Source organism: Catharus ustulatus, chromosome 1 (assembly GCF_009819885.2).
Source record: "Catharus ustulatus isolate bCatUst1 chromosome 1, bCatUst1.pri.v2, whole genome shotgun sequence".
NCBI lineage: Eukaryota > Metazoa > Chordata > Aves > Passeriformes > Turdidae > Catharus > Catharus ustulatus.
In genome coordinates this window covers 33,266,506-33,294,101 of record NC_046221.1, presented here as the reverse complement: position 1 = coordinate 33,294,101, position 27,596 = coordinate 33,266,506, and the positions used below count along the sequence as shown (strand labels likewise).

General features: G+C 40.4%; 1 protein-coding gene across 1 annotated transcript in view; it reads left to right on the top strand.

The window, feature by feature from the left end:
- Window positions 1–10,176: 10,176 nt before the first annotated feature.
- FAM126A (family with sequence similarity 126 member A) overlaps window positions 10,177–27,596 on the top strand; it is a 44,017-nt gene continuing 26,597 nt past the window's right edge. The window contains exon 1 of the mRNA XM_033065475.1: window positions 10,177–10,256. The gene's annotated coding sequence lies outside the window, so the exon portion shown is untranslated. The remainder of the gene's footprint in view (window positions 10,257–27,596) is intronic.

The following is a 27,596-nucleotide window of genomic DNA, read 5'->3' as shown; positions in this document are numbered from 1 at the left end:
TGCTCAGGAAGTTTCACAAAGGGCACATCAGGATTCCTACCCATTTGTAGACCAAGCAACTGCTCAGCTCATATCATACATGGTTCTCTCTCTTGCAGACTCTGCTTCATCCCAGTTTATCCTGCATTATCTCACACTGCTGTCAGTATCAAGATCTAATTTTGCCATTTAAAGCCTTCAATGTCTCTTTATTGCCAAGTTTAAGATACAGGGCCTTGCTGTCAAAGACCCTTATGATACTCATTCTAGCCTCATTTTTTTCTCTTTTTGCTTCCCCAAAAATAATTCCTTCATGTTATTCTTCTGTCCTCACCTCTCACTCTTACTACAGTGAATATTCCAAGTGTGGAAAAAATTTTCTCATTTTGTATACAGTGATCTTTCTGAAGAATTCATTAATATCAGACTACCCCCTCATCTGCAGGCACCTGTTACTGTTTCTCTTCCTGCACAAGAAAACAATGGGAGCTCTAGGAGGCAAACTAATTATTTTCTTAATTAAAGCCCTCTTTTACAGTGAATTTATTTTTGTGCAGACTTATTTGCAAGTTTATTTAATCGGGAGGATTTGGGTTATTTGTTTGCAAATTTATTTGATCAGGAATAGTTTAGTTTGGTTTGGTTTCATGGCAAAATCTGGCCTCTACTGTGCACTTCTTTCCTGGGAAATTCCTCTATAAACTTGCTCAGAAGCAAGAGCCAGCATCCATACACACCCTCTCTATCCCAGACACAGACTGAGCCTGCAGACACCACCTGCTATCACACAGCATTTGCCCCACCTTATTATTCTCTGCTCCTGTCCATTGAAAAGGAGCAGAATAGAGTGAACAAAAGGACAATAGAATGGCTTGGCACATGCCACCCCTCATGCAGGTGGTGGACCTCTAGTGGCTAGGAGGAGGCAGCTAAGGTGCAGCCATAGCCTGGCAGTGGAATGGACTTAAACCAAAATAAGTGTGTTTCCCTGCATAATTTTATTTTGAGAAAATGTCTACAATGGGTAGTAACTTCAGTTTCATTTAAACAAATTGCAGAAAGTATTTCCAACAAGAGAAGTCAGATATGATGCTTGAGAAAGCGTATTAATTCTCAATTCTCCTTTTCAGTTATTGTGAAGATCTATTTGTATTTTTGTATTTGCAAATATGAAGTGAAAATGTAACAAGAATATACACTATTTTTTTCACAGCAACATCTGGTATTTTTATTGTGGAGAAAACTAAACACCTCATATGTAAAGCATTGCATATATGCTGGTTTGCATAACTGATTTCTAATATCTCCTTTGTTTTAACAAACCTGTGCTAGAGGTTACCATATCTTTGGAGTGCCTCAATAATACATATTATTGTACAGTTAATGCATATTTGAATCTTTCAAGAGATATTTAACAAGTCTCTTTTCATATAATAATTTTAAATTATATGGATGTGCCAGTTTTATTTACAGATATTAGATGAGGTTTGAATTGTTTCTTCTAATCCTTTTTCTCATGTGTCTCTTGAGGGACTTGCAATTTAAAATATCTAGAACACTAACGCTGTCATGTTGCTCTCCACACATTTCAATACTGTAGTAGTTCTCAGTGAGTGAAATTACACCAACCCTGCTGATGTTAGACGCCTTCACACTCAGACAGCAAAATCCTTGTTCAACCCAATCCCCTCCAGTAGATGTCATCGTGGCAATGGAGAATACTGCTGGGGTACTGGGGATTAGATCTGCTTTGCTGACGAAGGAACAAAGCTTTGCAGTAATGGACTTTGTTTCTGTACATTTTTACATTTATACATTCTGTACATTTGTTTCTGTACATTTATGGAGAGCTTTTCCTTTCTATAGTGGTTTGAAAAACACGTTGAATAATAAAACTGCAGACCGTGGTCAATGGTAGTGGTGTCTATACGCTCTGAAGATGATCATAAGTGTAGAGAGATATATATAGGGGAAGAAATGCATGTGCAATACTCAGTTTGTGGTTTCTTTGGTTTTTGGGTTTTTTTCCACAATTATGCAGTTTCTTGTATACGAGACCCCTTGCTCAAAGCCATTGTATCCTTTCTGTTCTACCTTCCCACTCCCTGCCCTAATCCTCTTCAGAAATAATTTCTCCAAAGGAAAACCCAAATCCTCCTATTTAATTTTTATCACGAGTGAACTTCTCCACACCCATCAGCAGCTGAGCTGAGTCCAATCAGTTTTAAGATTCCTAGCTGCCTGAGTGGGTCATTGAGCAGTGAGTAAATCCACAACCCTGTATTATTACCAGGTGTAATTTTAATCTCTCAAGCAGAGAACAAATCCCCAGAAAAGCCAAGAGAAAAGTCAGTCACTGGCAGTTTTACCTGTGCAAGGGCTGCAGGGGTGCAAGACGAATCTACACATCCATGTAATTTGAAAATCATATTGAAAACATACTGAGTTATTGAAAATATGTTTAGCTATTGTTCAATAGCTGATCTGAGTTTGCCACAAAGGTCATGCAGTTCAGGATTAGGAAAAAACATCATACACTTTTCTCCACCTTGGAAGTCCCAACAGGTTTGTTTGAATGTGTGATATGTATTTAGAGTGTGTTGTCCCTCTTAAATTTTATTAGAAGTGCTATATCTCTGTTTTTCATGACAGACTGACAATATGTAAGATGTCATCAGATAAAATAGAGCGCAAGCTGAGCTGAGTGAAGCAAGCTGCTGAGCTGAAATGGGACTTTCTAAAAATCAACAGGGTGCAGCTATATCAAACAATAAGTACATAATCTGAATGTTCTCTTTTGTCTAGATAATAGCTCTATGAATAATAAGTTTTTATTTTTTTTAAATGACAGGCTTTGGGGAAGCAGATAGCAAGAAGGCAGAGCAGTAATGGCCTGATTAACTTAAGAGTCTGCTTCTCCTCCTTAGTCCAGTATGAAGCAAGTCTCTGTGACTAACATAAATTCTAGAGGAAATGGCCTGATAACTACAACAAATTTGTGACCTTGCAACGCTAAGAGGAAAGTAATTCTTACTGGCAAGATTTTTGTCATTGTTCAAATTCTTAAAAAAATGTTGGCTGGAATTTTGTCCTTGACCATGTGGAAAGGCTCTCTGCTGGCAGGAAAACAATGTATTTAATAAAAACAAAGCAACTGACGCTTTTGACAGAACGAGAACAGACATCTGTCTGGCTGTTCTGAGTAAGCAAAAATAGCAGAAAAGCCCCATGAAGTTCTATTAAAATAAATGGGGTAATGAAAGGGTTGCAAAGAATGCATTTGTTTCTAAGTTACCACCTCATCTGGGTACTATCAAAGAACATGGGGGAAAAAATATGTCTTTTATCCTCAGGAAATGTAGGACGTTATATTATCAAGGTTAAAAATGAAAGTAAACTGTAAAAAAACCCTACAGTAACATTTTAAAAACTGTGAAGATACAGCTATTAACTACAAAAGCAGAAGACAAACTCAGCTATAATCTATCAGAAAAGGTAACAAAGACAACTGCTTAGCTCAGGTTCATTTTGGATTTTGCTTCAAATATTTGAGATTTTTGTTAGATATATAGTCCTATTTAAGAATACTTATGTTTCCATTAACAATGTTCCCATCCTTTTTCTAAAAGCATTTCATAGCACTGCAATTTAATTTCACTTAAGTCTTAAAATATTCAGTCTCTAACTCACTGCTTTGAGATGAGAGAATAGGCATCACAGATAAAAGCCCAGAAGCTCAGAAAGGTAATCAGGAAGAGACATCACTCTGTTCTCTGTGTCTGTCTTAGAGCAAATATGCCCAAACTCTTCTTAAAAACCCGAGCTGATGGTAATTCCACATTTTTCTCCAGGGATCTGCAGCTGCAGTGCTATCAGTACAGTTAGAGCAGCTGCATAAGAAATATGGAGACAAACTTTTTACTACGGCCTGTAGCAGTCGGGCAAAGCAAAATGGTTTACAGTAACAGTGTGGTTGAGATGGGATTTGAGGAAGAAATTTCTTATAATGAGGGTGGTTAAGCACTGATTGCCCAGAGAGGTGGTGGACATCCCATCCCTGGAAACACTCAGGGTCAGGTTGGATGGGATTCTGAGCAACTTGATCTAGTTGTAGATATCCCTGCTTGCTGCAGGGGTGTTGGACAAGCTGACCTTTAAAGGTCCCTTCCAAGCCTAACTGTTCTATGTTTCTATGATTTCCTAATGCCAACCTTCTGTCTCCCTGGCAGCTTAGCTTTCAATTTGTCATCCTATCTGCTCTAAAATAAACATTAATCTCTCTCAGGATTATGAAACTTAGTAATGTAATTGAAGCCTTAACTTTTCCTGGGGGAATTGCTTGAAATGTGAGTCTCTAAGCCAGTGCTGATTCTTGTACACTGGAAGAGCTACAGCTGAGAGCAGGATGTGGCCATGGCAGTGGAGCTGGGTCAGACCAAAAGGATGCTTCTGTACAGACACACTGACGCTGTTCAGGGCTGCTTCCCCAGGTCTGCGTGGAGCCAACCACAGTACACGTCCTGAGGATTTCCTAACACTGCCTGGGTGTCGGGCTGTTTCTCTGGATTAGAGGACACATGAACTTTGTAGGCTTGGCTCTAGCACCCTGACTTTGGGGCTAGTGGGCTTACATCAGGAAGGAGAGCTTCCAATACAAAAATGTGACCCAAGAGCCAGCAGTGAAATGTCACCGAGTGGAACCACAGCCCCTTGATGATCTCAGCGCTGGGCGAGGGAGGAAGCGGTGAGTGCGGCCGGGCAGCCTCGCACACCCCGCCCAGCATCCCCCGGCTGCGCTGCCCGGGACACGGGACACGGACACGGGACACGGACACGGGACACGGACACGGGACACGGGACACGGGACACGGACACGGGACACGGACACGGGACACGGGACACGGGACACGGGCGGGTTCGCTCCCGGGAAACAGCCCACGGCTCTGAGCTTCTCGCAGAAAGAGTATGCAGCCCCCGGGCTCGCCAGGCTGTCTCACGGACGGCCCTTGTGAACCCTGCTGCTAATTTTCTGTAGTCCAGCAGCGAGACAATAAATGCACGCATTCAGGATGCTGCCAACGTGCCCGAGCACACAGGGGCGGGAGAGGAGTTTTCTGTAAGAGTAACAATTAGCAAGCATCTGAACAACCATGAAAAATTTAAATATCCTTGAATCCTTTGAAACATTTTTCCTCGTGTCTCTCAGAGCATCCTCACCAGCCCTCCCTGGGTACATGGCGAGGAGCAGCCCCCAGCCAGGCACTACCAACAGTTGTGGTTAGGGAGAGGAAACGCAGCTCAGCCGTGATAATTAAGATAGCTGTGATATTTTAATTGAGCTGCCAATACCAAGGCAGAGGTGTTGCGTGGAAGGCCTGTGGGTAGCAGCTTTTCTTTGAGTCCTTTGCTGAGCAGGAAGGACTGTAGTGCTGTGTACGTGGGGACTGTGCCACAGGACTCACAGGAGATGCTCTGTGCAGTGGATCCTTATCTCTTCCTTCTGGCTTCCCCCTCCCAAATGCAGCCTCTCCTGCTGCCAGCTCTCTCATGATGCTCTATGTTTGTCTGTGCTTCTCAAAACAGCAACCTCCACGTTGTTCCTCTCTTCCCCTCCCTTACCTTGAGGGCTCATTTCTCAGATTTTTGATGCAATGCTTGTGTCTTTCCAGTCAAACTATTAGTCTTGTTTGAGTCTTGCTGTGCTTACAAACTATTTGCTTTTAACGTCAGCTTTTTAAGTGTGAGGAAGAAAAAGTAATGGATATCCTATCTCTTGTGTCGTGAGGCTAGTTTATTTATTATTTATGTTAATGATGATTTGGTTGCTATGTTTTTAAATACTGCCTTATGTTAGTGGTATAGTAAGAAAAAGACTTTTTCTGTTATCAAATCCTTATACCATTTTCCCCTTGAAGTTAATAGTAGTCAGAATCTATGATCTTGTATTTTCAGGTATTGTAAGCATCATCCCTTAGTGAAAAATACTGATGTGGAACATACTGTTTAGATAACAAGCCTTCAACAGCAAGTCAGATGCAGTTTTAAATTTGAGTTACATGAATTTTTAAATTTGAGTTACATGAATTTAAACTTTTGGAAAGCCTTTGCATAGTAAAGCAAATTATTTTTTTTAGTTTCAGTTCTTCTGTAGTGGTTTTGATATAAATATTTCTTTGCAGTATTAGCAAATCAAGCCATAGTAGCACTGTGCCTATAAGCTTTGCCATGGAAAGTGAAGTATGGAGAAAACCAGGTTGTCAGGAGAACTCCCAGCTAGTAAGAAGTGTAAGATGAAAGCTATCTTTATTTAGATTATATAAAACTTACCCCAAATTATAAGTAAAGAATACTTCTCTATAGTTCTATGCTAATGTATGACTTTTATTTTTAATTTGACGTTCTAGCAAAACGATTTTATTAAAAAATTAATCAACAAAATGTTTATAGAATCCTTCCTTCTTGAACAATTTCCTTTAAAATGTTTAAAATCTGAGACTGTGAGATATTCAGTGTTTCAGAGTCAAACAGATGTTAGCTAGCGATTTTTCACTTTCTGAAAAGATCTGGTAAAGAGCTCTCTGCTGGAGCAATTTTCTGTCAAAACATGGATTTGATAAAATGTAACATTTTGTAGGAAAATATTGATTTCTTTTATGTTTTCAAGAGAAAGTTATAGAAATATTTTATTTATGGTTGAAACAAGAATAGGACTAAGAAAACCGTAAGTCAAAACTGAACATCTGACACTGTCAAAATATCATAGTCAGTTGTTTCTGAGGTCCTAAAATAAAAATTGCAGAATTTGTGGGTTTTTTTAACAGAAAGTGCTGTCATCTTATTTCTATTAGAAAGGAAATTTCTGTTTTTTATTCCTAGCTCAGCATGATTTTCAAACTTTTTTTTTCCCTTGACTTTTTCATGCCTTGGTTACTGAAACTGTTTTCATGGAAAATGCCAGACCAGGAGTCTCCAGAGCTTTCTGCATTTGATACAAATCTCTTGGACCTCTGCTGGTTTGAAGAATGACTCGATGCTTCCTCATAGAGCCAATTAGAGGAGTTAATCAAAGGCTCTGTAGGAGTGCAATGCAAGTTCTGGGCATCTTTGAAAATCTTAGCTGAATTTCTAATCAAGATTACTGATTGCTGTTAATTCTGCAGCCAGTGTTGCTCCATCCTAATCAAAACAGAAGGGCTGCTCCACAACGGTGCTCCCATCCAGGGAGCAGTGTGTGCTGTTACTGTGGTCACAGCCAGCCTGGCACTGGGACAGAGGACCAAGACATTGTCACTTCTGGAATTCTGTCTCTCTCCCTAAACATGCCCTTCTTGTTGTCTCATAGGCTACAGATTTGGTCCAAGATCAGATGACTGGAAATAACTGGTGTTTTTTTCTCCATGGCCCAGATGCATTATCTTTTAAAAATGGTCTCTGTGTTGGATTGAGCTTTAAGAACATGGTCATATGACAGAGATTAAGGTTGTTAGGTATTTATTTATCAAGGATTTCTAATTTTAAAGAAGCTTACAACTCCATTATATATCTAAATATAAGAACTTGTAATGAATAGGCAGAGATTGAAAATTATGAAGCAGACGGAAGCTCTAGGTTCCAAATTATATTTCTGAGAAATGAGAATGTTTTATGAAATCTGAACAGATCTTCTTCCTGGAAATACTGTTTGTGGAACAGCACTGAGCAGTCCTGACTGCTGTGAAAGTGGAACAAAAGTTCTGATTCTTTGTGGCCCTCCTCAGAGAGAGCAGTTTGAAATGGCCTGCTAAAGGTAAAAAAACTCTAGGATAGACATAAGAATAAACTCCACTAATTGATGTGTACATCTCTGCACAAAAATGTAAACACATTAAAAACAAAATGTGTTGCATACTTTTTTAATGCATCTAGAATATTTAAGGCTAATGTGCTAAGAATGCCTGAAACACTAAAATAATTTAGGAGGTAAAAAAAGAAAATCTGTGGAAGCAATATAAGCTGAACTATTTTCCTTTGCTAATGTGACCTGACACCGAAGGACAGTTTGCTGCATGAGAATAATTTGCCTTTTGTTTGCAGACGATTCATTACTTTTGATAATCATTAGAGTTGTAACACATTATTAAAAGTAAAATTAATAACTAATGATAGCATGATCTCAGTACCTCTGTTTGCAGTTATCAGGGTCACTTAGTGTGTCACAAGCCACACCAGCAGCCAGTCTCCCTCCTGACACTGGGTCTGAGTGTGCAGGCTAATAAACTCCTGCACTACTGCATCTTTGCTTCCATTGCTTGTCCTTTGGTCCTCTCAGAACTGCAGAACTGAGCAGTAAACCAGCTCAGGGGACAGAATCGTGTTTAAAAACACTTGGGGTTTTCTCCTTGATTCTCTTCAGACTGAATTGACTTGGCCTTTTTTGCAGCTGTTGGGTCACAAAAACCAGGAGGGTCTCGGGAGCAGCTACAGGCAGCAGGTGGGAAAGAGACTGTGATGGAAGCTGTGTATGCCTGCAAGGCTGTTGGCAGAAAGAGTGATGGGAGTGCAGAGAAAGCCAGTCAGGTAAAAGGCTTTAAAAAACCAAAATCCCCAAACCGTTAAGTATTCTGGCTGTGATACAGATGTGTACTCTTTCAAAGGTAAAAGTTTATTGTCTCCCTTTAAAAGTTCCACTTGGTTTTCCTAAGATTATGGCATTTAACTGTCTGTCTTCATCTTAGTGAAATAATAAAGCCTTTGTTGGAAGGAATATCTATCTTTTCAGGAGAACAGACCTATTTTATCCAGTGTCATAGAAACTGATGACAGAATGAATTTAGACCATAACACAGTGGGAGTATTCTGAAGACAAATGGCTTAGTAAGACATTTATACTCTAAAAGCAATTTTTATGTATTATGGTTTATATTATAAAAGGTCCTTGAAAATAACACGTTTTTTATTGTCAACAATACCTATGGAAATGAATGGTACAATAGCACAAGCCTAGAAACAGCTCAGACAGAGTGATACTGATGTCCACGTGCAGGATGGCCAAGAAAGTGGATTGAACCTGGTATTTTCTCAGGTTCCAGGCTCCAGAGAAGTCAATAAACTTGTGTGTGAGCACATTATCTACCTGTACAGAGTAATTGAGGAAAAGAACCTGTGCAAGGCATAGAAGACCATGGCTTTTAAATGAGACAGCATTTAAATGGGACAGCACTTTGTGACAGTGTTGGTGGTGTTAATTCAGGCTCTGTCATTATATATTTGACACAGATCAAATCACAGCCTCCTTGCCTTAATTTCACCACACAGCAATTAGATTACTGATTAACTTAATCTTTATTAATCCAGAGGATTACCACAAGTGCGTGCTTCTGAGGAAGAAAACATCCTGAAAGCATATTTACAAAGAAACACTGGTGGAAACAAAAAAAAGTAAAAATAAAAAGTAGCTATTTGTGGGACACGTTTTATATTTCAAGACGCAGAGTAGTCCAAGAATGTCAGTAGAAAAAAAGGAATAGGGGAAAAAAATAGTACTTGAATTTGAAAAGGCCTTGGGGTGCTGTGGAGTGAGATTTGCCCACAATTGCTTCACTTGGGGAAGGCTGGTAAGAACCTAGTATCCAAGTAATGATTAAGACACGCCTGATGAAAATTAAGAGGCATTCAATTCCTGTCAGGATGCCCGTAAGCATCTCCTGCGGAGCTGTCAGCCGTACCTTTGCTGGGCTGGGGCACTGAGTGCTCCCCTGCTCCTGCCCCAGCTCTGGTTGTATTTCCAAGTGACAGCCGGGGCAGTGTGTGCTTTGGGACAGGGGTAGAACACAGCAGCTCCGGCGCTGCTCTCTCGAACCCATCCCAAGCGCTGCCACCCGCGCTCGCAGAGCAGTTTCGGGAGCGGGCGCTGCCCCGGAGGGCGCATCTCCCCGCGGGGCACGGCTCTGCCCAGCGCTCCGGACTTCGCCCGAGCTTCCCCCAGCACCTCGCTCCCGGCCGGGCCACAACGCGAACCCCAGCCTTGTGCGGCTTCCGTGCCCGCCCCGGGGCGCCCTCACAGCGCGCCCACCGCTCCCGCCCGGCCTCGGGGCGGGCCGGCCCCGCCCACCGGGGAGCGGGGCGCGCGCACGGCCCGCTCTGCCGCGCCATTGGCTGGCGTGACCGCGCTGCGCGCTGCGGTTGGCTGCGGCCGCCGCCAGGCAGCGGCGGGGCCGGGCGGTGTCCGCCCGCCGCTGCCGCTCCCGGCGGGAGGCTGAGTTTGAGTCGCGGCCGCGGCGGAGCCGCCGGGCGGGAGGGTGAGTTCGATTCCCGGCCGCTCCCGCGGGGACAACTTTTTTTTCCTGCGCGGCGCTGGCGCATCCCGACGGGGCAGCCGCGGCTGTCGGGCAACTCGCGGCCGACTGAGCGGAGCCCCCCGGGCTGCGGGTCCCGCGCCCCACCCTGGGGCAGCCGGCGGCGCGCGGCTGGAGCGGCCGTGACTCGCCGGGGCGGCGGTGGGTGAAGGGCGCCGGGAGGGAGGCCGGGAGGGAGCGGCGGAGTTCCCCGGGGGCAGGGCCGGTGTCCGGGGGCGATGGAGTGACAGGGCGGCTCCCTACCCCGGTGCGGGGCTGCGGGGAGGCGCTTCGGGCACCGGTTGTAGCTTCCCCCCTTCCCGCGGGTCCTCCGGGGCCCCGCCGGCATCCCGGCCGCGTCTGGCCGCCCGCTGGCCACGCACCGCCCGCGCCCGGTCCGGCTGCGGCAGGGCACAGCGGGCAAGCGGCGGCATCGCCGAGGCGTCTGGGGGCGGCGGGGCAGCGGCGCCTTGTGCGGCCGGGGCTCGGGAGAGACAAAGGAGCTGCTCCCGCGGTGTCCCCGGAGCGGGGCGGCAGCGCCGTGCCTGGCAGCGGCTTCCCGGCGCCTTGGCGGGGAGGCTCGGGGCAGAGTTGGGCGGCGTGCCGTGTGTGCGAGCCTTCATCCCAAGCCGTGCCGTGGGTGTGCTGGGCGCTGTGGCCGCCGCGGGGATGCGGGAGGTGGCAGCAACAGTTAGAGCCGCGGAGTTGGCGGCTCGGAGCGGGCAGCGCCGCGGGGCTTGTGCCGCCGCCGGCTGCGGGCTTTAACTTGGCGCACATTGCATCCGAGTGACCTTCCATGTGCTTTGTGTATCCAAGGTAGCGGTGGAAGCAGGGATAGTGCCCGTGGATTTGTCTTGTCCCGTGTAATCCCGACAGCCATCACGTTTGTTTCCCGTCCAATTGAATTCTAGCTCCCTGCCGAAAAAGCTCCCCAGCCTTGGGTTCACAGGGAGAAGATTTGTGTACTTGAAGGTTATGAAATCCTGCTAGTATCGAGCTTTCAGAAGTTTTAACTTCACTGCCAGTGTGTCGGGAGATGACTGCAGAAGAGCAAAATATGAAAATTTTTATTGTATGATTAGTGTTAGGGTCGTTAGCTGCAAATTCAGATTTAGTGACTTCTTTTTTTTTTAAGGCAAGCTGAGCAAATTGCACTGCAAAGAGGCAAAAGGCAGAGTTATATGGAGCAAAGTGTAGAGTGACATTGATGACTGCATTTAGTGGTATCTGAAAGGCTTTTCTGCAGTTTTTCCCTCCAGTAACAGACTTGCATGCTACAGTGACTTTTCAGAAGTTTGTGCTTTCCACAATATCATAGAAAGGTTGGGGTTAGAGGAGACCTTAAAGATCATACAGTTTCACACCCCCAAAGGTGTCTTGCTTTTGTTCTCTTCACCTTTCAACAAGTTCTTTTATGTTCCAGAAAGTAAGTAGTGTTGTATAATGTGGTCAAATGAATTTGCAATCTATTGTAGTTTCATCAATGAAATAGTTTTGGTAAAAGTAATATACTTTGAGGTTGAATTTTAGATCCTTCTGGCAGTGTTTTTGGATATATTTTTTCCTCCAGAGTAGAAAAAAATATGAAAACGCTAGTTTTGAAATACAAAACTGGTCTCCTTCTCTTCTGTGATAATCTCTTTGTGAGGCAAGGGACTTCTAACAGGCCTTCTATATCAGGGGTGATAGTTTTGAGGAAGTTGGGTACTACTTGGGATAATCTATTAACTGTAACAATTCATTTCCTTACAGTGGTGAGCTGTTTTAAAGGGACATATTAAATTTAATCAGAAAACCTCTTGCAAGGCAAAAGGCTGTCAGGGGCAGAACCACATTGAAATTCTGCTGTAGCCTCCTGAATGGGTGGGTTTGCTTTCACTTGAGAGAGTCCATGGGAGACGTGTTCCCAGGCATAGCTGGGTAGTTAAGTCACTTGGATTCTAATTTTGTGAGGTCTCGTATCACAAGCATGTGCATGAGATATTGTAGGGCTGGGCACTACAAGTGGTGTGTGTCATCTGTGTTTTACTTAGCACGGTGGGGCTGGCTCTAAGCTGGGAGACAAGCCCATTTGCTGATGCATGTGACTGGGTCAAACCTGATAGTAAGTCACCGAGTTAAAGTCTCATTCATTGTGCACATTCCTCTAAACCCCCAATATCCTGAACCTTCCTCATGTTCCTATCAGGAAACTGATTTTCATTAAAGCCTGCCTCAAGGTGCATATTAGGTTGTCTTCTTAACCTGTCACAGACTTTAATGCAGGTGATGTGAAAATCACCTTGTTCATTCTGGAGGTTTAAATTACTACTTTTGAAATGTTGGCTAATGTCTGGTTATTTAAATTAGAAAATAAATGGTCTGATGTGACACTGTTTTTTCAGGTTGTATGGAGAATGCGTAGTTTGCAAAATGATTTTTTAGAGAAAAGTCACAGTTCCCAGGCTTCCCTTTGGGACTAGGAGCTTGTGGAGTATTTGAGGCTTTCAGATGAAACTTTCATGAGGCATAAATGTTTACGTTGATGAGAATGTTAAAATGTAATAACTCTTGGGCTCTTGACAAAGATCACCTGTGCGCTCAGCAAACATACAAAGCCTCCATGGAGGAGCTTAGACTTAAATCCGTTAGGTGAATTGCCAGGTCAGGTTTCATTCCCAGCCCTTCCCTTTGACAAATGCATAACCTGGCGTGCTTCCTCTCTCACAAATGGAAGATTGGGTACAAAGCTTATCCTCAGGTCTCCCATAGGACTGTGTGGGTAGTTTTGTTAGCAGAAGTGGAAGTTATACCTGTGAATCACTGCACTCGCGTGCATTACATCCAGTGTTACCAAGCAGTCAGTCTTCCAAGTGCAAGGTGCATGAAATTCAAGCAGATCTGATCTTGCTGTGTAGGAAATGAGAAGCCTGACAGTGTGACCTTTCCTGCCTGCATACTCTGTTTTCTTTGAAGACAACTAGAGTCCAAGTCTTGTATACTTAAGAAAAACAGAAGACTGCCCATCTATATCTTCTGAGGTTACAGAGTTTGACTGGAGTGACTCTGTCTAATCTCTGATACTTCCATGGGATTATGGAAAGACAACGTGGTTAAAACCTGCAGTTTATATGCAGTGTCTTTCATTCAGTGTGTCAGTTTGTACTTGGTAGGATGTACTCTGAAAGAGTTTGCTGATTTACTGGAATCTTGTAGTTTCCCTGCTTAGGATAATTACAGCTTTTGTTTTGTTAATGCTGTTCTGTTTAATTATGCAAGTATATATATATATCAAAAAGACCGCTTAAATTAGAATTTTAGGCATGAGATCTTTTCTTTAAGTCTGTGTTTTCTTTCTGTTCCAGGAAAATAGCCCCTTTGCTATTTGCTGTCCTCAGTTGCTAGAACTGAAATGGTGATGTATGAAATGCACATTTGGAAGTGGAGAATGTGTTGAAATTAAAGCATTTTTAATTAACATCAGTTATTTAGAAACTTAAATTGGATTAGTTTATTTGAAGTACTTTGTTAGATAATCTTGGAAGGCAGCAACAAGGTGTCAGGATAAGGACAGAAATCTGTGTCAGCGTTGTTGAAGACAAGGAGTACTAAAGTATAAAAATGTTTTTCATGTGTAGCAACTGCGTATTGCTTCTAGGCTGTGTTTAAAGCTGCAGCTCAAGCTCTGCATGCCATTAAAATGTTTATCCCTGTGATGGCCAGACTCTTTTCCGTACTCTGTAATGTGTAAGTGTAGGTACACACTTTTTAGATGAAGTACTTCTGCATGAACTTGAGATTTTCTGTATAAACAACTGACACTTGAATTATATAAAGTTATTTGAAGACATTTAAAATTTTGCTCAGGGCTGACAGGTGAACTGCTTCTGCATTTGCTCTTTCTGTAAATCAGATTTCGATCAGAATTTGTTGGAACTTTGCTAGTATGAAAACTCAAGTACTCTTGGATTAGATTAAAAAAAAAAACCCAAAACACCAAAACCAACATCTGAAAGATGTAACAACTGTAATAGTTTTCATTTTATAGCATTTCTAAATTGGTGCTGGATATGAAGTATTTTCTTGTGATGGAACTGGTTTGGAGCCTTTGCCCTAATCAGGACCACGTTCAAGAGGAGCAGAATAAAAATAGCATCTTGGCTGAGTCTGTGAGGGCAGCTGTTATTTATGGCAATTTCTTTAGTCACATCCCCACATGAACTTACATGCTTTACTAACAACTGGAAAGACAGTGAATGAAAGCACTATAACTTAAAGCCAATTGAGTCCTGAAATTGTCTGAATGTGACCTTATTTTGTCTTGTAGTGCCAGAAAGGGGAAGGATGTTGCTTGTAGGTGTTTGTGTGATGAATTAAGGATTCTGTTTATAAGGCTTCAGCATAACTTCTAAATGATGTACAAATCTAAAACAGATGAGTTCAATAAACAGTTGTTACTAGTAGCATTATTTATTAGAACTGGAATCAATAAAGGACATGGAGTTTGGATAGATATTTAATTATCATCACTTTTGTGTATGGAGAATGCCACGGAAAGTGAGGGTGTGCATGAAACGTTTCTTAATTTGTAAAGGACCATCAATGCTGAAGAATCGTCTGATTGTTGAGACGAAGACTTGTAAATGGGTTATCTCTTCAAAACAGATGCATGTTTTTGTTTTTCTGTCTCTAACGTCTCATGACATGAAATGCTGTGTAGCAACTGAAGCATAGCAAAGAAATTTAGGTGCAAGTAATACCAGTAAAACGTGCTTAATGCTGGTGCAAAGGTTGCGAAGTATCTGTATTCCATCCTGATGGGCACAAAAGCTCTCATTCTAAACTTTGTGACCAAAAAAATGTATGTTTGGGGCACTTCTGGTAGCTATTAAGGGCAGCTTTCTTAGGCTGTCTTATCTCTTACATTTTGTAACTTTCCTCTATTTGGAATATAACCTTTATTTTAAAATAGCATAGCATGCTCTGAAGCTGCACTGGGTACTAATTAACACACTTTGGTGCTTAAAGCCATGCTGTCTCCCAAGGTTTCCTGCTGTTTGCACTGGATAAATATTTATGCTTCAGCAAGGCATTAATTTCAACCTGATGAACAGTACATACAACTTTAATATTTTGCTAATACTAAACACCATGATTCACTACTTTTGCTCCATTTTATTGCAGTTTTTTTTTTTTTTAGGAAGGGGGGAAAATCCCATTACACTTTAAATATGTGGTAGGCAGTTATATCTAATACTTAACAATTAAGCTGTCTAGTAGTCTGAGTATTGTACAGGAGCTAGTGCTGGATAATATAAGGTCTCCATGAGTGTCTGGTTAATGGACAAGGCTGTACTATGTCATTGTGATTTGTTTTCAAGCAGTTGCATCCTGTTCTCATAAGTAAAAGCAATTGTTTTCTATTCTTAATTCTTTTCAATCCTTTAATACTATTTGCTATATTAAAAGAGATGACTGGAATATGTGTATAAGTGTTAAGTTGACCTAGTAAATTTTTAAAAATTGCATTTGACAGGTTTTTGACACCAGCCACCTTCTCTGTCAGTTAGGATACTATGAATATTTTCAGTGTACTGTGTGAAACACAACATGTATGCTACAGTCACATCTATACCTGAGGAAGTAGACTAAACTATCTTCAGGTAGAAAAAATAATTTTTTTCCTCCCCAGCAAATGCTCCTTCACAGTATTTGCTGGCTGAAGGAAATTGTTTCTTCCAGATTTGAAGTAGGTAGACAGCAGCATCCTGTATTTGGTGTTAGGCTGATGAAGGGGAGAAAAATGTGATTAAAGCGGGGGGAAGAAACAGTATTGGGGGGTTCCTTAGCTCTTGGTACTTTGTGCTAAATTTTTCTTGCAGTCAATTTAGACTTGATTTGCCAGTGAAATTTTGAGTATTATCTTAATAATAGAACAATACTTCTGTATTGTGGCTAATAGCACATCTCGTTAAACCAATTACTATATACTCAGTTAAAAGAATATATTTCTTATTGACTTCCTTTAGGCTGTACCAAAATACCTGCCTGTTTCATGTCACATGCTGCAGATGTGCTACTGTTTTTACTCAGTTCTAGCTTTTAGGCTCAATAAGCCACAGTCTTTCCGCTCACATCTCTTGTGTTCCTAATTATATCGACTCCGTATGTCAGGTATGGAAAGACTAATAGGCTCCTGCATTTTTTTTCCCCACTTTGAACTAAATTCCCAGTGCAGCAGCCAGAGGAGCAGGTGAGAAGCTTTTGACAGTAATTCTGCACGTCTGCTTATATGTGCATCTGTAGCTTTGTGAGTGCTGTTAATCTTTACGAATTTCTGCCTACCTTAAAAGAATTTGATTTCTATTTAATTGTAAAGCTGAGGGGGAAAAAATGAGTTTCTTTACCTCACTCCCTGTTTTCTCACCAGCATTATTTGCCAGTACTGTAAATGAGGGGTATTTTCACAACAGTTGTGTTGTGATGAGACACTTCAGACAATCAAATTTGTTGTTACTCAGTGAAACACAACAAAGGAAACATCTGTTTTGCTTGGTCTGTAATGATGCAGCTTGAAGTAACAGGATTCTGTTGTCTCAGCTGGAATTGGTTGAAGTTTTGTTGAATTTTCAGTTATGTGTACAAATATAGCAGAACTACTCTTCCAGCACTTCTGCATCATGCTGGGGATTTGCTGAGTAAATTTGCAGTCTCAGCTACTTTTAATTCTTCTGCTGCTTTACTTTAGTTTGGTATATGTATTTTCAATATAATTCTCTTTGTTCTTAGGCTAAAATTTAATAATACCTGAAGCATATGCATTTGCATTGTTTACCAAGGGTTTTTACTGGAATGGAATGGTTATTTGTGCAGTGGTTTTCTCCCAGACTGTTACTGGCAAACTGTAGCTGCACAGGGAACAATAATTATGATTTTCCACCCAAAACAACACAATCAGAGGAGATCTCTAAAGTGTGCTGTTCTCTTGCATTCATAATGCACACATTCATTCATTCATTCCTTAAGGAAATAATGGAAATCTTTGGTTCATTCTTATTTTAGTGGTATTCGAAAGTGACTTAGAGGTTTTGTCCTGTTTTGGTAAAGAAGTGAATGCTAGTTCACCTGTGCTCCCAGAGCTGTCCAGTTCTGTGAAACAGTGGCAGGGACTGTCTTAACCATTTACACCTGCTTCTTGATGTGTTGGAATTAAAGCCCTGTATAGATTCCGTAGGTGGAGTTGGATGTGGATACATTTGATGTCAAGGGAAGAAGGAACACCTGGAATGGAGGTCCTGCTTGTACAGTAAATAGGGGAACTGGAAAAAGTGAGAATAAGAAGTTAACTGAGTGTTGAAACAGAAACCAAAGTGATGCCACACTTAGCCTTTAAGTTCCTTAAATGCATGTATTGATGTTAAATAATAGGTGTATGATCTTTTTGTTTTGTGCACTTAACCCCCACCCCTCAAATGCCGTATTGTTTGAAAAGTGGCCATTCACTTAGATTATATTTGGGATTTTTTTCATCCAGTGTGAGGGAGGCTGCTTTGCTCTTGTAGTTCATTGTAACGCTGCTTTCATGTGCTTATGGCAGTTTTTACAAGCAGAACATGTTGTGTCCAAGAGTTGTCAGGCTGTATTGCTGTCCTTTGGCTCTGGTTCATCCAGTCCACTGTGCCCCAAATACATGTGCAATCAATGACTAATTTCCATGTATTGTCACAACTGTGTCTGCCATTCAAGTGACTTCTCCGTTGCTGCTTGTAAGCATAATACACTAAATCAAGTTCACAGACTTGAGATTATTATAGAAATAAATTTTGACCACTTTGTAGTTGGGCTACAGAAATATTTGCCTGGCTCTAATATTTAAATCTGTTCTCTAAGCCAGAACTCTGAATTGATGCCCGATTATTAAAGCACCACTCACTTCTTCTAGAACTACTCCATATGTGGGATATGTAAGAATGCTCTTAAAAATCAGGCCTGAAGAAGTGATTTAATGAGAATGCAAATAAAAGAAACAAAAAGAAAATGCATGTCCTGTTATTTTAAATCTTAAACTGTTTTCTGCTACTCAAGTGGTAACAATGTAAATTCCTCAGAAACTTTCTGTTGTGACTTTGGAATAATGGCTGATTACTTGGTAATACAAATTATCCTGGAAATCTGAACTCAAATAAAGAGTCCTTCCAGAACCTGTATAATTTGAGTTTTATTACCTCTGTTTCTTGGAGTAATTAATATTCTGACCTTCAGATGCTTTCATGAAATGGGAACTTTTCATTTTAAAAGCTTTTTCATCTAACAAGAATTCAACCTAAATTAATACATCTCTTAACATAAGACAATTATAGTGCTTTTATGCTTTGACACTATTATGCTTTTGGGATTTGACTTTTTTTAAAAATTACAATGCAGAGCAAGACGTACAGAGTAGTAAATTCTCTAGAGATTCTGAGTTGCATATATTTTGTCTGTACTACAGCATTTGTATGTGACACTAGAGCATTTAATGTATTGGATCCATCTTCTAAATGAGACAGAAGCATGGGTCCTGCCCTTAAAATTTTTAGTTGTGATGTCATGTTTTTCTGTAGCTTTTAAAGTATGTAAAAACCCCAAAAAATGTTCTTAGTTGCTCTGAAATGTTTTTCAAATGAATGTGTCTGGTCTCGTGAGTATATGCAGATGGGCTGTGGTGGGGGTGGGGGAACGTGAAGGGATGAGGAAGAATAAGAGAACTGCCATGAAGAGATAAAGCATGTTTCTCCTGAAACTGTTTAAAACAGCTAAATACATGCATTGCATGCATATATGGATGGATAATTTTAATTCTGTAATTTGACAGAGAGCAGTTATCAACCACTAAAACTAATCCTAAGGTTATTTGCAGTACTGATGCACCCCTCTTCTGGAAAATGTACATTTGTATAGGTTTTTTTATTCCCTGTGAAAATGAGCTACTAGCACACCTGTCAGTAGACTATCATATACCTCTTTTTCCTATAAAATCTGAGGTGTATTCCTGATAGTAAGGTTCCTGCTTTTCTTTTATGATCTTTGAGGAAATGGTGGAATCGCATACTGGAGGTGATGCTAATGCTGCTGCACTGGTAGGGTTAGGGTGATGGGATGTATCATAGCACTTACTTAAAATAAAGGCTCTGGAGCCAAATAAAATCTTTCCATTGGAGTTGTATTTGATAATGTCTGATATTTTGCTGTATTGTGGATCTTCCCTTGGGAACCCAGCACAGTGATACAACGATCTGGAGAAGCAAATGGGAGCCCTGGGGAGAGTTCTCTTTTCTTTGTGAAGGGCTGGGTGCCCTGGAGTGGGTTTGGCCTGAAAGAGGGGTTTGTGCTTTACCAGATAAGGCTGTCCTGGCATAGGAATTGTATTCCCCAATTTAATGTTCCCACCGAAACCTTCCAAACCGCGCCTACTCGCTCAGTCTCCCTTTCCCCCTCCCCTGCGTAGTGATGGAGAGGAGAATTAGGGGCACAAAAAGTAAAGGTTACAGGTTGAGATAAGAACAATTCACTGGAAACAGAAATGAGATAAGAAAGCAAACAGTAACAGCTACACTATCAATAACAAAGTGTACAAAATAGGCAAACGATTCACACATGATTGCTCAACATGCAGAACAGGCTATCCCGAGTGCTTCCCCTGGCAATGATGAGGTGGTATAGAATGGGATCTGGATTCTGGTTATGCCCTTCCTAGCTACTGCAAAAATTAACCTTGGCCTGGCCTGGACCTGACCTAAGTCACTTCTGAAGCACATGTGACTTTTGCAACCCAGTTCCCAGTTTGTGGGGCTCCTCACATTTTATGGAAGCAGAAGGAAGATTCAGTTGAAATGAAGTCCCAAGAGCTGCTACAAAATTTGTCCTTCATTTGGCTTGTGTAGTGTCTTCTAAAGTTAGTGTCTGGCTTCCAGATAGATATCTCTGCTTTCCAAATTGGATGAGGTGCAGATACCTAGAGCAGGGTTGGAGATAGGCAGTCTCTTAAAATCTCATTCTCAGCCAGCAGAGCTGGGAAGTTTTGGTCAAAAGTCTTGCATTCTTAATGTTGCTGCTAAAAAGTAAATGAAGACTCTCAAACTCCTTCCTGCTTTGGCAGCTATGTCTTTTTCCTTCTGATAGGTCACTTCTAAACTACTTGCCAGATGAATGCTTCTGGACTTGTACTAGCTGAAACTATGTGCTGTAATGGTAGAAGGTGCTAAAATTGTGTCTTTTACAGTCAATGCTCAGAGATGGAGTTCAACCCCTGCTCAGTTCTCCACATGGTTTTTAGTCATACTCAAACTATTGTGCAGCATCTGCCTGTGCATGCTTTACTCTGAGAGTCTTTCAGCAGCTGAATTACCCAACACCTTTCTTTTCATATGACAATGTTCTGAACAAACTCTAACATGAGATGACTTGCAATTTTCACTTAGAAAACAAAACTTGGTTTTTAAAATTAGCTTGCTGCGACTAGACTTCACAAATAGATTAAGTGAATAACTGCCTGTAAAGGTAATACTGTGGTAGCATTGAAGGTTGAGGAGGCAAGGAACTGCATGTCACAGCATTGCTACCAAAATAACGCTCCATGCTTTTCAAAAGACCATTGGTTGGTTCAAGACTTACATGCAATACTAAAATTAAAGCTGCAACACAATTATTCTCGCTATAGTTTGTTATATTTCACTGTTTTAAGTTTGCCTTTGGGTTTTGAGAAAGCTTCCTGACTTCATAGGGATGTAATATACTTTGGGCTTAGGGAACTAAGATATAAAAGAATAGTAAGTTTGTTTGGGGTTCTGTACAGAATGTTTTTTGTAAGTGGTGGACTTGTGTAGCACTGCTTTCCCTTACAGAAAAGAGTGCTGTGTCCATGTACTCTGGAATTGCCAGTTCACTGATGTCCTCAACACAAGAAGTCTTGATACATAGACAACAGGCAAGATTTCTGAGGCTTTCTAGTTCGTTTGGTTAAGGTTGTGCTTGTACTCATTTTAATGTTACTTAATCTAAACTCTGTTTCTGTATGATGCATATAGTTATTATCTTGGTTTTTCTTTGTGTTGAACAGTTAATTATATTAATCCAGAAAACATAAGGATTTAAGATTTTTCAATTATGTGTGCTTTATTCTGAGATTATGCTGTTTATATACTGTTCTTTCTTAGAGAGTCAGTAAGATGTAAACAGTAATGTTTACATGAAATTATGAAGAGAAAGCAAATATATTTTAGCTACTTAAAAAACTGCTTTGAAAGTAATAAATCTTACTTTATTTCCCTATTATGAAACTATTGATGAATTACAGGTTATAGAAAAGCTAACACTTGAGGATACACCCAGATGAAATAGCTTGAAAGAGGATACACTCCAGATGAAATAGTTTGAAAGAGTAGAGATTCTGCATGCCAGAGAGTGGGGTGTAAGTGGGGTAAGTTGACTTGCAGGCAATTTTGACTGACTGTGTGTCCCGGTTTAAAGGGACAGTATTACCAGGAAAAGGAAATTCAGGAACTCTCAGGCACAAAAAAGGTATAGGTTGGGAATAACAGTTCTTTACTGATATATTTATAAGACAAACAAAAACAGCATCAGCTATATGAAAGAAAAAAAACAGTGACAGAACAGAACGGAATTCAGTCCCAGTCCCTTTTTTTTCAGTCACCGATGGCTCTCCGAAGGAGCAGGGCAGGCGGCTTCTCAGTCGCGGCTGCTGCAGGGGCAGGGGAGGGGGCCAGGTGGCCTCACCGCCCCAGGTGGAAGAAAAGGGTGAGGAAGGAACTCTGCTCACCGTGGGCGTCCCAGTTCCCAGTTGTTCAGAGGAAGCAGGAAACTTTAGCAGTCCAAATCCAAGAAGCCTGATCCCAACAGGAGAAACGGAACCTCTCTCCTCGAGTTCGGCCGGGGAGCTGTGTGAGTTCTCCTACCCCCAGTGTCCTCTTGCTTGCCGAAAACAAAAGCAGGACTCCACCTTTCCCTAATGGGGCCATCAGGTTGCTTCAGCTAGTCCTTTGTCTCCAGCTCTTAACGGCTAATAGGAGAGCCATCCCGGCTAGCTTAACATAATAATGGGAAAAATTTCTAAACCTCGCCAACCCACAACACTGTGGTTATCAATATGGCAGATATGCATTTGGGAAGAAATAGTAAAGCAGGATTAAAAAAGGTAGCAAGGAAGAAGTAGTAGAGGATAATGAAAAAATAAAATTCAAGCTGTGGAAGTTATTTCCTCTTACTTCATTCTGGCACTATTGTTAGGGCTGCTTTTCTTCTGCTTAAACAATGATTTATTATGGCTTGTATAAATTCAAGTGAAAATATCAGTAATTGTAGCCTCATATCTCTATCCTGGTCACTTGTTTGACTGGCATGAGTAATTTGGTTGTCTTGGGTGACATTTCCCCTTGATGGTAAAGGGTGAATACAAGGTTAGTTGAGTGCAAATGTGGTTTGTAACTGATTGCTAATCTAAAATTGAGCAAATGAATTTGCCAGGAGTCAAAGATCAGGATTAAAATCTTCAAATACCTGTGCTATTAGGAGTCTTACAATCTGCTTGAGACTTTTTAGAAAGCTTTCATCAGTAATGTTTTGGGTCATATGTGCCCATGTGACTCTACCAGCAATCTAAATAGCCTTGTGGTTTCATTACCTCAAGCATAGGTTTGTTGGTTTTTTTGTTGGTTTTTTTTATCCCCTCTTGACAGAATTGGAAGACTGTAGAAGACTGAGTTATAATTTGATACATCAAGTTTTGATGCTTTTCAGCCCAGAAACCTCCAAACAGTATCCTGTGGTACTGGATACTTTGCAACAAATGCATTTAAGACAGTATTTGTAGTTTCTGTATGGTCTAGTTGACATATGGTTGCTTTCTGTAGACTGTTTTTTTCATTAATTGCTGGCATCAAAACTGAATTGAGATCTGTCCTCTGTGGCTGAATATTAATAGATCTATTTTTTTTAAAAAAAATTAATGGATATAATTCAGGAGAACTTTTCCTTTTGGTGGGCAAATATGTATCACTTTGTCATAATCCCAAAGGTAAATTATTTAAGGAGCGCAGGATATGTGGATATGTGCACAGGATTGGGAAATCTTATTTAACTCTATGTATGGAAGAGTCCATTGACTCCTGACTCCTTAAGGCTCATGTTCCACATTGTGATGTAAAGTATAAGATTTAGATAAGAGCTTTTATCTGAGGTTACTTCTATCACTGAAGAGGGGAGGGGAAAATGGGAAGCAAAACTGAATAATGCCCTTGGCAAGATGAAATTAAAATTGACTGCAGTTTCACTTCCTGAGGTTCAGTAATCTTTACAAACCACTGGAAACAAGTGTTCAGAGCAGTTATCTTTGTGTGTTCACTACTGTGCTGTGCAGAAGACTGCAAAATGACCACAGTGAATCAGACAAGAATTTCTCAAACCTTGTTGTCCAGCAGTGGCTGCTACTAGAGGCCAAGAAAGGAACTGAGAGAAAACTGGAAGAGTGTGCTTGGGAGCAAGCTTTGACTCCAGCTTTCTGAACTAGAAGTGCTTATATATTTAGTGTCCCTGGGTGGATTTTTCCATGCACGTGTCCACATGGGGGTTTTTTTCTGTGCGTTTATGTAAGGTTCATGTACCTGGACCTCAATGCATACTTCCTACATTGGTTTTGGTAATTCTTGTTTGTTTTGAGCCTGTCACCTCTAGTGTCACCTAAAACTTGTTACTTCTCTTGTCAGAAGACGGTAAATAACCGTCTCTCATTTTAGGAATTTGCTTGAGCCTACTCAGTGATGCTTGGTGCAGCATAGCTGTCTTGTCTTGAAGATGGCAATTATCAGAGAATATTTGATACCGAGTCTTTGAGCACTGTTTGCAGTTGTATATTTGAATAGTGCATGTGACTGTTTCAGGCTTAGCACAATGGGGTGTTTGTTTCTTTGTGGAAGTTTGAAAAATATCAAGAAGTCATACCTGACCTTTGTGGTTTCTGAAACCCGTCAGAGTGGCTGTAGTCACAATAACATCTGTTTCTTTTCTCAAGAGACTTCAAGTGTTTTGTTGTCTGTTATTGCGCCTACAAGTGTCTGAACAGAACAGCTTGGCCATATTAAAAATTGTATAGAAAATGAACAGATCACTGCATCACTGAACTGAGCTGTGCGTTGACATCAGGAAAATATGTTCTCTACTTTGGCAATTGAATCAAGAATATACCTGCCTGAGTGCTCTTTCTTGTTCTGTGGCTTAACAAGGATTGTGTCTTTGTCTCTGAAACAAAGGAGAAAAAAGGGTTCAGCAATGTGACTTTGAAAGTGTAGACTGTAGTCCTTTAAATGAACTTGATGAATCAATAGAGCTGACTAGAAGGTTTCTAATATTTCTTGTACCACTTCAAAAGGGAAGAAAAGTTGAGTCCTAATGGGCCCATCCCTACTTCAGTGTGCAAACTACTGTAGAAAGAAGCTGAACATTTACTAGGGGCTGGATCCCTTATGTGTCTGATGCATCTTAATGGAATGCTCCCAAGTTTACTTTGTTTGTATTCTGGGGTGAGTTGACGGATTCGGCTGATGGTTCATAAATAGCTTAACTTTCTGCTACATGTTTCCCTTAAGCAAATTATTTTTTAAAGCAAATAATACAGACTTCCAAGCAGATACTTTACAGATTAGGTCAAGACACAATATATGCTTACTTTCCTCTTCCAGTAATTCCCAGAGGATGAGACTTGAGCAGTTTTTGGCTCCTGGTTTTGTTTTTTCCAGCTCTGTGACTCTGTCTGGCAGATATCTAGTACTGTGGTTTCAGAAGGTCAGTTCTGCAGAACTCAGGCATTCATTCTTTATCCAAGTCCAACCTCCTTGTACTTAATCCAGATTTCATTTACACACATGCATTCTGTGCATGAATTCTGCAAACACTGGATAGCTGTAAAGTGCAAGAAAGCTACCTATTATGAGAATTTATTTTTAAAGAAAAATCTGTGCATGTGTTGTCTGGGATTTCACTCAAAGACATAATTTGATGTTATGTTGAAGTCTTGTGTGACAGGTATGAAAATCCAAAGCCATTTAAGTAGATGGATGCATTAGTGAGTTTGCTAGAGAACATGTCTTAATTTGTCTTGGCTGGCCCTCTACCAACTCAGTGCCTAGTAACTTTTTCTCCCTCTTCTATTAAAAACAGGAAATTCAGTAAGTTCCTGATGTATTTTGCTGTAAGGGAGGGGGGGTGCGAAATTACCTTTTTAGCGACTTTGTAGAAGTCTCCTTCTAAATGAGACTTGCTTTTGTCAGATAAATTTCCTTGGTATCTTACTCAAGTTGTATTACTCACCTTAAAACAAAAACTGGTATCTCCAAAGAAAGGAGACCTACATTATTGTATTAGAATAGAGCAAGACCAATTAACAGCTGTCAGAGGCTGGTTAGGACTTGGAAACTTGTTAATTATTATTTATTAAAAACCTTATCTTTGGCTGCTAATCCGGGTTGCAAGTCTTGTGGAAAATACTCCAAAGTGCTTTTAACTCACAAGGCACAAGAATACAGGTTTTATTAGCCATATAAATGTAGACAATTAGCCATGTCTTACCTAGACTGCATAAGCTATGCCTGCTTTCATGTGTCAAATATGAAGATAAGACTTGCAAAGCAAGTGTGTCACCTAAAGTGGCTTTACTTAATTTCTGAGATAAACTAAGAATATATATATGTCTAATAAAAATTCAGCAGTGCTGAACCGCCTGGCTCTTACTTAGCCGCATCACAAGTAGTTTTGTGGTGTTTACATGATTGAGACTTCTCTTTCTTGTAACAATCTTCATCAGGACATCCACATGAGCAAGGAGTGTGGGGACATTTGAAGCTGCTCTTCACATTTAATCAAAATATTGTTGTATTTGTGGTGATAAAAATTTATTTTAAAGAAAGTCTCAAACTCCACTCATTTGAAATCTTTGCAGGGACTTAATAGGAGGAGACCAAGAAAAAATATTAACTTAAGGAGAATTACATGCTGATGTACCTCAAAACAAGATATTTTTTTGGGAAAAATGCTGTGTAGTGTTTGCTGTGTTATTTGAATTTCCATTACAGTTTTGGTATTTATAAGGTTTCTTTAAAATTTCTTAATGAAATTTTACTTCTTTTTTTACTTTCTTTTTTTTTTTTTTTTAAATCCTCAAAGTAGCAGGTATTTATTTTATTCAATTGATATTGCTTTAATTTTTGTAGTGACTGGGATATCTCATGCTTACAGTGGCCTATATCTTGCAGTTATATCCACTGAAACAAAGCTGTAATTAAGGCATGCTTTTTTAATCCTCTGGGTCCTTTTTTTTTTTTTTTCTAAAGGTTAACAGATGCTATAAATTAAGCCTTATTTTAGTGCACTTCGTGTTAAAAATCCCAGTCCAGAATTACTTTCTAAAAAACTTTTTGTGGGCTTCAGGAAAAAATTATGTTGTTAACTGAAACTTCTTAATCCTTCTTTTGGAACAGTCTTGGGTTTTCCAACTCTGTCCAAATATTGTGCCAGTCCAACTTGATCTGTTATTTAACAAGGACAAAATGAGGCAATCCTCAGTAAAGCAGTAGGTTGTCTGCCTGTTTAAATAGATCCCACACAGCTGATATATGGAATTAAAGCTTTTTTTTTTTTTTTTCTTCTGGGAAACATCAATTGAACACATAATCCTTGTCTTCATGGAAAATAATTGTAAAGTTGAGTTCTTATTATAGTCAAATGTGTGTTGTTGTGGTTTAAGCAGATATATATGGATTTTTTAAAGCACGAAGGTAAAATAAGGACAGTGTATCCCCTGTATGTTTCTACTGCCTTAACTCTCAATGGAATGCCTCTGCTACTTTAAAAATAAATATAAAAGATCTGATCAGCAAAAACTTTGTCCTGTTTCTTTTTTATAAATGTCATTTCAAAAGTTCATGCTTTTGCCAAAAAAAAAATAGAGTCATCTTTAAATACTTAGTCATAAAATTAGTCATAAAAACTTGAAATATTATTCCAATGTATAATGCCAGCCAAAGACGCTTTTACTGTTTTTACTGGTCACATGAAACCTCTGTACTCTGGGAACCTTTAATCTGAAAATAGTGCTTGATGGACCACTAGAGAAGAGTGAGAAAAAAATTAATTTCTTGGATAAATGTGGTATCAACTATGGATTTGTTGTATCCAGCACTCTTCTTGGCTCTTCTAAATAATGGGATTTTTGCTTTGAGCAATCAAAGCAAAATTATTTTGTGTTTGTGCTGTTAATGGTTCTCAGTAGGGAATGGT